The 12206-nt window shown below is 41.3% G+C and overlaps 1 protein-coding gene across 4 annotated transcripts in view; it reads right to left on the bottom strand.

Annotated features, from left to right (window-relative positions):
• Positions 1-12206, bottom strand: part of CAMKK1 (calcium/calmodulin dependent protein kinase kinase 1) — a 445750-nt gene that overhangs the window by 329413 nt on the left and 104131 nt on the right. The gene's annotated exons all lie outside the window — the stretch shown is intronic.

The following is a 12206-nucleotide window of genomic DNA, read 5'->3' as shown; positions in this document are numbered from 1 at the left end:
AGACTACATCCCACCACACACCAATCCACAGGGGGAAATACAAACACAAAAATAACCAGCAAAAGGGGAAAAGGGAAAAAACAACTTATCTTTGAGAGGGATTCTTCAGAAAACACAGCTACAGAAGTCTGAAACAACAAGTGTGGCGCCCTGGCCTAGCCAGGTCGTCACAGATAACATACAAACACCCCCCACCCCCACTAGACAGGGACACCAGCCAAACAAAAATCCTTGTTGCCTCCCTCCAGTGTCTGATGTCCACACCAGGTGGGGCGGAGCTAAGCGGTTGGCTTCACCCACCGAGGAGTTCACAGGCCTGGAGGCGGGAAAAGTGACAGTAGTTGAGTGTTGGAGTTTGAGGAGTGAGGAGTAAGCACTTGGGTGTCTGGGTTTGTGGCCCAGGCACTAACAGCAAGGTTGGCAGACGGTGGTGGCCGTCTGCAGAAGTGGTGGAGCAACGCGGAACTGTAGGACCGGGGACGGGCGACGGCCCGCCGGTACCGACCGGGGAGCGAAGTGAAGCCAGCACACACAGGCAGGGCCATCGGACCCCGACCAGGCTTGGAGCCGCCATCAATAGTCAGATCCGAATGTGACTGGAACCTCAGGGGTTTCACAACAGCAAAAGTCCCGATTAAAGGCAACAGCCCACACCGTGAGGATAAACAGCTACCGCCTAAGGCTAGAGACCCAAGGGCCAGCGCCTGCGGGCAAACGGGCTCCTCCGGTACCCATACACCGGGGAGCGGACTACCGTTGGGAATCCATAGTAGTCAGGAGAAGAACATGAAGGTGCAGGGAAAGACAGCCGCCACCACCTGTCCGGGGAGAAACACTGCAGCCGGCTGCGGGACCCGTCCATCCAGCCGTTTGGTTTACCGAGGACTTTGTACCTTTCTTGCTGAGTGAGTACACCCGTGCCATCCGGCACCGCGCCGCGCTGTCCCTGCAACCCTGCACCTCGCCAACCCTGTCTCCCCGTCACAACATCACCGGGCCCCGGGACCACCAACCCCTACCCACGGAGGGGGAAAACAACATCCCAGCTGCTCCTTACCATCGCTCCCGGGATCCCCGTCATCAGCAGCGTTGGTGCCTATCTTCACCATGACCCGTGGGTGGCATCACGGACTAAATCCCCCAAACCAACCACCCCTTTCACTCACGGGCGAGGAGCGCCGCTCGAGTCCCCGGATCCGGCCCACCGCTCGAGCCACCGAGCAGCCGCAGCAGCGCCGGACCCGAGCGTTAGCGAGAGCGCAGCAGCGACGGCGTCCTCCCCGCCCGCGATACAAGCACACCAGAGCAACCAACTTCTCCAAGTGAAGAGTATAACCTGCACTGGAGGAGTGAGAGGTCCAACCTTATAAAGGCCCTTAATTACCAGCTGGAGGAAAGGCTCCTCCAACCTGGCAAGGAACATAAAAAAACCTAAATCCAGCCATTAAAGGGACAGCATCCATTAATGTCTGGACGATCACCAGGCTGTTCTGCACCTGGTCCCAGTAGCAGTACCTGAAGGTCCAGACACATCCATGACACTCGGTCCCTGGTGGCCAGTGTAATGTGTAATGGATGGTATTTATTCTCACTGCAGAGCTGTGTGTGATTATAACTGACATATCTGCAGGTTCCTCTCTGCTTCAGCCTCCATCTCACAGGCAGACAGGGTTACAATATTGTGGCAATACAGCAGAGCTGTGAGAGCTGCAGCAAATGTGTTTGTAAGGAGACAAAGTTCAATTCTACTGTCCTGTGTTAGTTACATGTCTCACACTGGTAATGCCTCCTTTTATCAAAAATAAGCCCCAGAGACAGATTCTCATGCAGATCAGTGTCCGGCCCATAGTCTAGAACGGCTCATTTACATACAAGAAAAATGTGGATTTCTCTTCAATAAGACATTGGACCTTAGACATCAATATATCATTTCATTCAGCTTCCTGATAGCTTAGGAGGGTTCATCTTACTGACAGATTCCTTTTAAATGGTAAAAAGCATTACTGTTATTTGGGCACTCAGGGTATTTTGACTGTCAAAAGGTGCACATGGGACATTATTACTTTTTTGGGGGAAAATGTCGGTACTGTTTCCTAGGGCACTTGCACAAGCTATTAATATTTTCTAAGTAGCAATTTTAACATTTAGAAGACACAAAGGAGGGATTTTACTATGTAAGGGGCACAATGGTGGGCATTGTTATGTGGGGCACTGATTTTCTAAACGCTCAGCATTGGTGGGTCAGTAGAATGAGCAGTTTGTGTAGGTTGGCAATAGAAAAGGGCTGTGCTGAAAATGTGAGAAGTCAGATGTGTCTTTGTTGTAAACTTTGCAGACAATTCGGGATTGGAAAAATGTGGCACATCGGTCTGGGCCAGATGGAAAAGTGACTGACCATCACCTGTAAATCACCATGTATAACTGTATTACATGTTCTTTAGGACTGGTATCTACCGCTATATGTCACAATATGGCAATAATATCAGTTTTGGTCTTTGTGTAGTGATTTATTTACAATTCCACCTGCTGAGATTCATTTATTTGCACAATTAGGGGGCACAACCGTAGTTGTAAACATGGTTACCTGGTTAGGGGCCCATTCAATTATTCCGCTGACTTGAGTTGACCCCCTAGCTATGCCTCTGCTTACTGATAATTAATAGTTGAATAAAAATTACCTTAAAGGTAGTAAAAGAAGTTACTGCAGCAATGCATTTAGTCAGGGGAAAGTCTGTCTATTCACATGCTTTGACACTGTACCAAAGCATCAAATGTATTAGTATACGATGGAAACTCTATATTATTATGTATTTTCCCCTTGGTCATGACATATTATATTTCACAAAGACAGTTTCATCCAATTAAGGAAAATATTCGACAGGAACATTCCTTGGAATATGGCTTTAAAGGGCACTTAGAGTCCTACAGGCTTGACTGAATGCTGGGCCCCAAGACAACACATGTCAGGGGATAAACACAAGATGTCAGCCCTTACAAAGGATTCTACTGCCAGAACACAAAGCCTTTAGTGTTATTTATCACAAAATACAATCTGGGGAAAAAAAACCAAATCAGGATATCATTTGTATGCGATAAATAATGTTATAGTACTAACAGAAAGGATCTGAACTATTCTTCATAGGGGATGTGTCATCAGAAAGTTTATATTGTTTTTATGTTAAATGAATTTGTGATAAACGTTTTTTTTATATGAATTAAATGGAGAATTAGTTGTTTATATTAAAAAAGATCAGAATCTTTCAAGGTCTCATAGAGACGTCCGTTTTCCATTTATTATAGAAATATTTTTCTTCACGGACAGACTACGCACCCATTATAGTGTAGGGTGCTGTTCACATGTCTGTGCTCAATGAGAAGACATGTCTGTTTTTATGTGAGTCACAGATCAAAAGCACTCATACAAGGCTATGAATCGTTTGTAGAATACTTATGCTAATTCTATCAGGGGGAGGGGATAACTATGAATATATTATCTTCTTCTTTGCTGCTGTCACTCAACAAGCAGCTAATTTTATAAACTTTACTTTTTTGGATTTCAAAACCTAAACATCCGAGCTGACAACTAAAGGTATGTATAGACTCAGCCTGATAATGCCAGTATAGCACTGGCTTTAGGTTATATACGAAAATCCTGGTGATTGGTTCCCTTTAAGAGACTGTTTGGTTACATGGTCTCTGGGTGCTTGAAAGCAGTTCACTTCCTGGAGGCACACTGGAAAGAGTCGATGTGGATTAGAGCTGGCTGCAGTTTCCCCCTGATGTCCCTGGCTAGGAGGCCAGGTATATGGAACCTGTGGTTGCGCTGCAATTAGGTAGCTGGAGTCCTCCTGTTGAATCTGGACTAGTCGGAGTACGTTTCTGAGAGCAAGTCACAGTTCCTGATTGGTGATCCCAGTAAGGCAGTCTTCCTAGGAACCCGTGCGAGCCCTGCTCAAGCTCATGTAAAGGTAACCTCACACAAGGGGTATACACTGACCCAAGTCAGTGAATAGACAGTAGTGCAAAACGTCCACTTGGATACCACTGCTCGTTTAGGGGCGTACCCACGATTAAAATGGACTGTATTACATTTACGTTACTGTATAACCGAAGGAAACCTTTGCAGAAGGTAACAGTCTTGAAAGCTATGTGTGAACACTGGCCAAGTCAGTCACTAGTGTGTAATATGATGGACTGTATCCAAATCTATGCGCGTGATAGTGGAGTTAAACGAACTGTAATATCGTGTATGTTCCTTTAAGCCGGAAAAGGCTTTGCATTTATGTTGCAAGTACGGTTTATGTTGCTTATAATAAACCTGCTGGACTTTTTAAATGCAAAAGTGTTCCTGCGTGCCTCAATCTAGTAGTCAAGCAAGTGTCTGCCAATACATTCAGTGAGTGAGCCTCACAGTGGCCAGAATGAAAATTACATTTTATTTTTAAATATAGATTGTAAGCTTTTGAGCAGATTGCCCTCACTCCTCTTTGTATGCATTGAACTATGAGTTACTCTGTAATGTATTGGGGAAAAAAGTCATGTCCCAACCGATTTCCAAATAAAACAGTAAGCTTTATTCTGCAGCAGGGCAGAAAGAAGTGCGCATGCGGAGGAGCACAATGGATGCCTCTGTGTGGATGACGTAAGACATGTTTTCCACATGAAGCAAGACGAAGGACAGCGATCACAAGAAGAGTGGAGGCGCCGGACCGAGACCAGCGACCCCCTTCAGACAGGACCGCCTCACAGGTGAGTAAAATAAAATCTTATTTTATGTTATACAGAGCAGTCTGGGCTCATATATACAGTACTCTGGAATGATGTATATAAGGGCTTACTGCTGGTGGCCGCAGCTTATAGGAGAATTATAAAGTGCTATGGAATGTTACTGGTATAGAAATAACAATTTTTATTATTTAACATTACATTATGAAATAAAAAACATGTAATGTAAGAGCCTAATTTAAAGGGGCTCTCCAAGAAAGAGATAAAATGGCGTCCCTGGTATAATTCAAATTGCAGCCTGTCTAGTCCCTTGTTAGTACAGGCTGCAGAAAATATATATCTCCCAAGACCTGTGTGTCAGCTGTCAAGAGTGGTATGACACATACTTTAGTAAGCAGCTGGGAGCAGAGGCTGTGAAGAAATATATCTCTTCCTCGCTAAGCACAAAGGGGATATCTCCAGTTTCACCCTTCTCGCTGCTTATTTGTTTTTCAGTGGGGTGCAGTTAGTCTCCATGCACTGAAATAAAGCTGTCAGATTCAGGGATATCATTGCTGCAGCCCTTCAGGAGTCCAAACAGTTGGGGGGCTCATTTCTATCTCCAAAGCAGGTGGAATAGTGCATATTGATGAGCTCTTGGGCTGCAAATGGCCCATATATTTTTCTTGCACAGGGGCCCTTTTCTGTCTGTGTCCACCAATGCTCAGATTGATAGAAGAGGATAAAGCTAGAGAAATCCTTGTCAAGCACATGGGTTAAAACATTTCTTTACATATGAGAGCCATGCTCTGGCCTTTGACTGAGGTATGTGTGATACAGCCCTTCTAAGTTGAAACACAGGTCTTGCGAGCTGTATGCCTTCAATCTGCAGCCTGAACTCACATGTGACTAGGATGGGCTGCAGTTTAAATTATATCAGGGACTCTATTTTACCTGATTCTTGGAGAACCACTTTAAACAATATAATCTGTTACCTAATCCTTTAAAAACAAGTTTAAATATCTACTATAAAAGTATAAAGTATATTTCATATTAATATATCTATTATTTGCTATTTAACAGGTATATAGATTAATATATTTGGGTCTTCAGTTATAAGTTGCAGAATAAACCCTATTCAACCAACTAACTAACAATGCTCAGCACACTACAGACTCTCATAAATAAAAGTCAATAAAACAGGGAAGCATTTTATTTTGCGGAAATTATTGCCTTAGCTCTGGACTCTTGCTAATGAAAGCACATCAGGTAAATTAATTGGTACATTGTTATTGATTTTATATATGGTCTTTTAAACCTATAGAAAAAATAGGTGAAGTCTTATGGAGAGAAAAAATAATTCTAAGAATGATTCAATTTAATAAAGTATTCTGTTCCCGTGACAGATCCAGAAGAAGATGGAGCTCTAGGGGTTTATTAAAACTGAAAGAAAATATTGCACTCTTGTCAGCTGTACTCAATATGTCACACAGAAAGTACATACCAGGTTTCACTAAACCGATCCACAACTATTTCTACTATAATTCTCATACAGATTTCTTACAAATGATTTTAGTATCTGCTAGAAAAGTCAGTTGCAGTTTTGCTTCATTACCCTAAATGAATAAAGTTCATAGAAAATGGCATACATAGTATATACACACTCATGTTCCAGAAAATTAAGTTTTTCTCGTAGAAAATTACTTCAATTACACATATTTTGTCATACACATTTATTAGTGTGTAATAGCCCAATACAAAAAAAAAACCACAGGAAAAAAAAAAGAAAATTGGACATAATATTACACAAAATCCCCAAAATGTTGGCACCTTTTCCAAAATTGTGGGTAAACAACTTTGTTTCAAGCACGTTATGCTCCTGCAAACTCACCTGTGGCAAGTATCAGATGTGGGCAATATGAAATAATCACCCCTGAATCCAGATAAAAAAGGGGAAACGATAACTCAATCTTTGCATTGTGGGTATGTGTGTACCACGCTAACAATGGAGAGCAAAAAGAGGAGAAAAGAACTGAGGACTTGAAAATCAAAACAATCTCAAGGTTAGAAGTCCATTTCCAAAGATCTTGATGTTCCTTTGTCTACAGCGTGTAACATAATCAAGATGTTTACAACTGATGATGCTGCAGCTAATCTCCTTGGACGTCACTAGCAGAGAAAAATGTATGAAATATTGCAATGCAAGATAGTCCAGATTGTAGAAAGCAGCCTCAATCAAGTTTCAAAGAAATTCAAGCTGTCCTGCAGGTTCAGGGTGCATCTGTGTCAACCAGGGCTGTGGAGTCGGTAAGCGAAACCTTCGACTCCGACTCCGACTCCGACTCCTCAAATTCTCTTGCACCGACTCCGACTCCGGCTCCGACTCCGACTCCGGCTCCGACTCCGACTCCTACATATATTGCTTATAGTTAGGTGAAAAATTTATTGTAGTACATGAATATGTGTATGTGAACATCAGACATTTAATAATTTTTATGATACAATAATCAAGATATTTGGATAGAACATAAAATATATTTATTGGAATACAACTTTAGAACACAAAAAACTGTAATAAATTGTAAATATGTAATACACTATGTAATATACAGTAGATTACATATATATCTTGTGTGTGTATATACACTGTATATATATATATATATATATATATATATATTTTACATATTTACAATTTATTAGTTTTTTGTGTTCTAAAGTTGTATTCCAATAAATATTTTATGTTCTATCCAAATATCTTGATTATTGTATCATAAAAACAATTAAATGTCTGATGTTCACATTGTACTACAATAAATTTTTCACTTAAATATAAGCATTATACTAAATGTTATTATTTAGTAAAATATTCAGCACATTCTGCATTGCACTCCTGTCCCCAATTTATTATATATTTTAGGAGTCGGAGTCGGTGCATTTTATACCGACTCCGACTCCGACTCCACCAAAATGAGCTCCGACTCCGACTCCGACTCCACGACTCCGACTCCGACTCCACAGCCCTGGTGTCAACGCGAACTATCTGATGACATCTGAATTAAATGACATGCTATGACAGGAGAACCAGGAGGACCCCACTGTTGACACAAAGACAAAACAAATCTAGACTGCAGTTTGCCAAAATGTACGTGAGTAAGCCAAAGTCCTTCTGAGAAAGCGTCTCCTAGACAGATGAGACCAAAATATAGCTTTCCGGCAAATCATTCTACTGTTTACCAAAAACAGAATAAAGAAACATAAACATAAAGAAAAGAACTCAGTACCTACATTCAAATATGGTGGAAATTCAAAGATGTTTTGGGTTGCCTATGGCACTGGGTGCCTTATGTGCAAGGCATCATGAAATCTGAAGATTACTAAAGGATTTTGGGTAGCAAGTTAGTTCCCAGTGTCAGAACGTTGGGGTTGCGTCCTAGGTCATGAGTCTTCCAGTAGGACAATGGCCCCACACTGGAGAGAGCCGAAGTGTCCAGTAATGAGTCCGGATCTAAATCCCATTGAACACCTGTGGAGAGATCTTAAAATTGCTGTTGGGAGAAGGCACCCTTCAAATATGAGTGACCTGGACCTGTTTGCAAAAGAAGAGAGGTCCTAAATTCCAGGTGAGAGGTTTAACCCCTTCACGACCGTGGGGCATACAGGTACATCTTATTTTTACGTGACCTAACGACTAGAGATGTACCCGTACGTCCCAAAAATCGCGGGGGCACAGGGGGCTGTGCACGTGTGATCGCGGCCGGTGACTCTGCTTACCTGACAGCCGAGTCACTACCCCCACAGCCAGGGACGGTGCCTCCACCGTGCCTGACTGGTTAACCCCCTAATTGCCACGATCAATAACAATCACGATATTTAGGGGATTAGGAGAGGGATTTCGCTCCCTCTTACCTCTGATCCGGACCCCTATGATGTAATCACAAGGACCTGATCGTTGTCATGGTGACCCGAGGTCACCTGACTGCTGGGGGCCTACAAAGAGTGTCTGTGATCATGCTTGCAGCATGATCAGACACACACTCTCACTACAGCGCTGACAGCTGTGATGTCCTGCAGTCATCGAGCACTGCAGAACATTGCAGCTGTGATCAGAGCACTGTAGGGTGCTGTCTTATAAAGGGACTTCGTAAAAAAAAAGGTTTTAAAGACAACAAAAATATTTAAAAAAAATCAGAAAATAAAGAACAAAAAAATATTTTAATAAATAGTTATATTTGTGTAAATTAAAATAAACAAAAAAAGTATACATATTTGGTACTGCCGCATCCGTAACAATCCGAGCTATAAAACCGTGACACTAGTTAACTCCTTCAGTAAACAGAAAAAAAAAAAGTAACAAAAACTGTCTTTTCAACATACAGCTGACAAAAAAAGTGGAATAAAACGCACTAAAAAAGTCATATAAAAATAAAAATGGTAGCATTGAAAACATCATCTTGTCCCGCAAAAAAAAAGCTGCCATACAGCTCTGTCAGCCAAAAGTAAAAAAGTTATAGCTCTCAATACAGCAATGCAAAAACTTTTTTTTTCCATAAAATTGTTTTTATGGTGTAAACGTGGCAAAAAAACCCAAAAAACTATATAAATATGGCATCGCTATAATCGTACTGACCTGTAGAATAAAGATATCTTATCACTTTTATGGCACTTGAACGCATAAAAAAAAAAAACTATTCCTGAATTGTTGTTTCTTCTTGATTCTGCCTAACAAAAAGTAAAATAGAAAGTGATAAAAAATTATGTGACCAAAAATGGTACCAAAAACTCCTACTCATCCCGCAAAAAAGTAGCCCTCACATGACTGTCAGCAGATAAATAAACTATAGCCTTCAAAATCCAGTGATGCAAAAAAACCTTTATTTTGTAAAAGGCATGTTTTTTAGTATGATAGTCGCCAAACCTAAAAAAACTATATAAATCTGATATTGCTGTAATCATACTGATCAAATGAATAAAGCCGCCTAATCACCTATACCACGAGGTGGATGGTGTAAAAAATAAATAAAACCAATTTTTCAACTGCTGTTGATTTGTTCATTTTGCCTTTAAAAGATCACAGTACAGCGCAGCTCATATTTATCCTGCGCTCTATGCTGAACACTTTCACCAGGATTACGTGTAAGGGTGCATGCCCACAAACAGGAATAGCAGCATATTGGACGCAGCATCTTTTTGCTGAGTACCGCTGCGTTGTGCAGTACAAGCACAGTGGAAGGATTTATAGAAATCGCCTGCCCTGTGTTTCTATTTTCCGCAGCGTAAACTGACATGTAGCGTGGATTCCCTAGATGCAGCATGTTAATTTATGCTGCGGAGATGAGAGTGTCCTCAGGTGGGAAAACAGAGTCTGCTGCCTCATTATAGTGAATAGATCCAGAGGTTTCCCCTAAATCATGTATTTGGGAGATATAGATGGAAACTCCGTTGTAAGCGCTCAGCATAGAACACAAGATAAATGTGAACTGATCCAAAATGTTCTGTACCAAAATTGTCGCCAAATAGCATTCAACTCAAAAACCACAAAAACACAAGTCCCCAATCAGGTCCATCATCGGTTGATGGAAATGTAGGGAGCTTCCATGCTACTGGTTGCACAAAAGCTCTCGAAAAATGCTATGGCTCCTCCTTAAAAAAAGGAAAATCAGTAAAATCCGCGCTCCCAATCCAAATGCCCCCTGTCTTCTGAGCCCCACAATGTGGCTAAACCACAGTTGGCCTCCACATGTACAGTATGCACTATGTTTGACACCATAGGTGTTTTCCAGAGACTAAATCACTACACCCGAAGATGAATTCCCAGAGCGGTGTAATTTCCAAAATGTGGGTAATTGAGGGGGATTTCTTCTGTTCTGGCACTTAGGGGCTCTGCAAATTGAGTCTGCAAACTATTCTAGGAAAATCTATGCTCCAAATATCAAATGGCACTCCTTCCCCTCTGAGCCCTGTAGTGCGGCCAAACAGTACTGTACTTTCACATGTGGGGTATTGCCATGTTCAGGAGAAATTGTGTAACACATTTTAGGGCCTTTCTTTACCTATTCCTTTTGTGAAAATTGGAAATATGGGGTTAAAACAACATTTTAGTAGTAAAAATGTAATTATTTTTTATTCACCGCCCATAATAGTATAACATTTTGTGACACACCTGTAGTGTCGACATGCTCATTGCATCCCTGGATGAATTCATTGAGGGGTGCAGTTTGTAAAACGTGGGGGATTTGTGCTGTTCTGGCACCTCAGGGGCCCTACCAATGTGACATGGCACCCGCAAACCATTTCAACTAAATCTGCACTCCAATGGCACTCCTGCCCTTCTTCATTTTGCACTATGCCAAGTAGTTTTCTACCACATATGGAGTATTGGCTACTCAGGAGCAATTGCACAACAAATTGTATGGTTTATTATCTCCTGTTACCCTAGTGAATTTGAAAAATTTGGCGTTAACGCAACATTTTTGTGGTTAAAAATTCTTTTTTTTTTTTTTTCACAGCTCAAAGTAATAAAATTCTGTGAAGCCCCTGGAGGTTTCAGGTGCTCATTAACCAACTAGATAAATTCCTTGAGGGGTCTAGTTTTCAAAATTGTGTCACTTGTATGGGAGCTCCACTGTTTAGGCAGATCAGGGGCTATCCAAACATGACATGGCATCTGCTAATGATTTCAGCCAATTTTTTACCCACATGGTGCTCCTTCCTTTCCGAGTCCTGCTGTGCACCCAAACAGTTGATTTCCACCACATATGAGGTATCTGCATTCTCAGGAAAAATTGCACAATACATTTTATGGAGCTTTTTTTTCCTGATATCCTTGTGAAAAAATCTACCTGGTTGACACAACAATTTTGTGTTAATTTTTTTTATATATATATATTTTCACGGCTCAATATTATCAATTTTTGTGAAGCCCCGGGGGTTCAAAGGGATCACCAAACACCTTCATAAATTAATTGAGGTGTCTAGTTTCCAAAATAGGGTCATTTGTGGGGGTGCTCCCCTGTTTAAGACGCTTGTTGATGGTTATAAGAAACGATTGATTGCAGTTATTTATTTCAAAGGGTGTGCAACTGAATGTTAAGTTGGGTTGCCAACAATTTTGTCCATCTCATTTTGGGAGGTTCATATGAAACTATATCCAATTTGCCTTTTCTTTTCTGAGTTTGTGTTATTCCAATACACACAAAGGGAATACACGTGTATGACAAAACATGTCTAACTGGAATATCTTTCTAGGAGAAATACTTCATTTTCTGGAACATTTTCAAGGGTGCCAACACTTTCGGCCATGACTGTATGACAGCACATAGAAATGATTTTCTTATTGATGCCATTAAGATATTAAAATAAATTGCTTCTTCCTTTCCATGCACAAGGGATGAGTGCATTTCCGATCACATGAATGAAAAGCTCTCTGTGCTACCACTAATGTGCCTGTGGTTAAAGTATTTATGGTGCTCAATATAGGGTATACTTCAAGCTCAAGTAAA

Source organism: Anomaloglossus baeobatrachus, chromosome 2 (genome assembly GCF_048569485.1).
Source record: "Anomaloglossus baeobatrachus isolate aAnoBae1 chromosome 2, aAnoBae1.hap1, whole genome shotgun sequence".
Lineage (NCBI taxonomy): Eukaryota > Metazoa > Chordata > Amphibia > Anura > Aromobatidae > Anomaloglossus > Anomaloglossus baeobatrachus.
The sequence above is the reverse complement of the archived record's forward strand: the minus strand, read 5'-3'. Positions and strand labels throughout refer to the sequence as shown.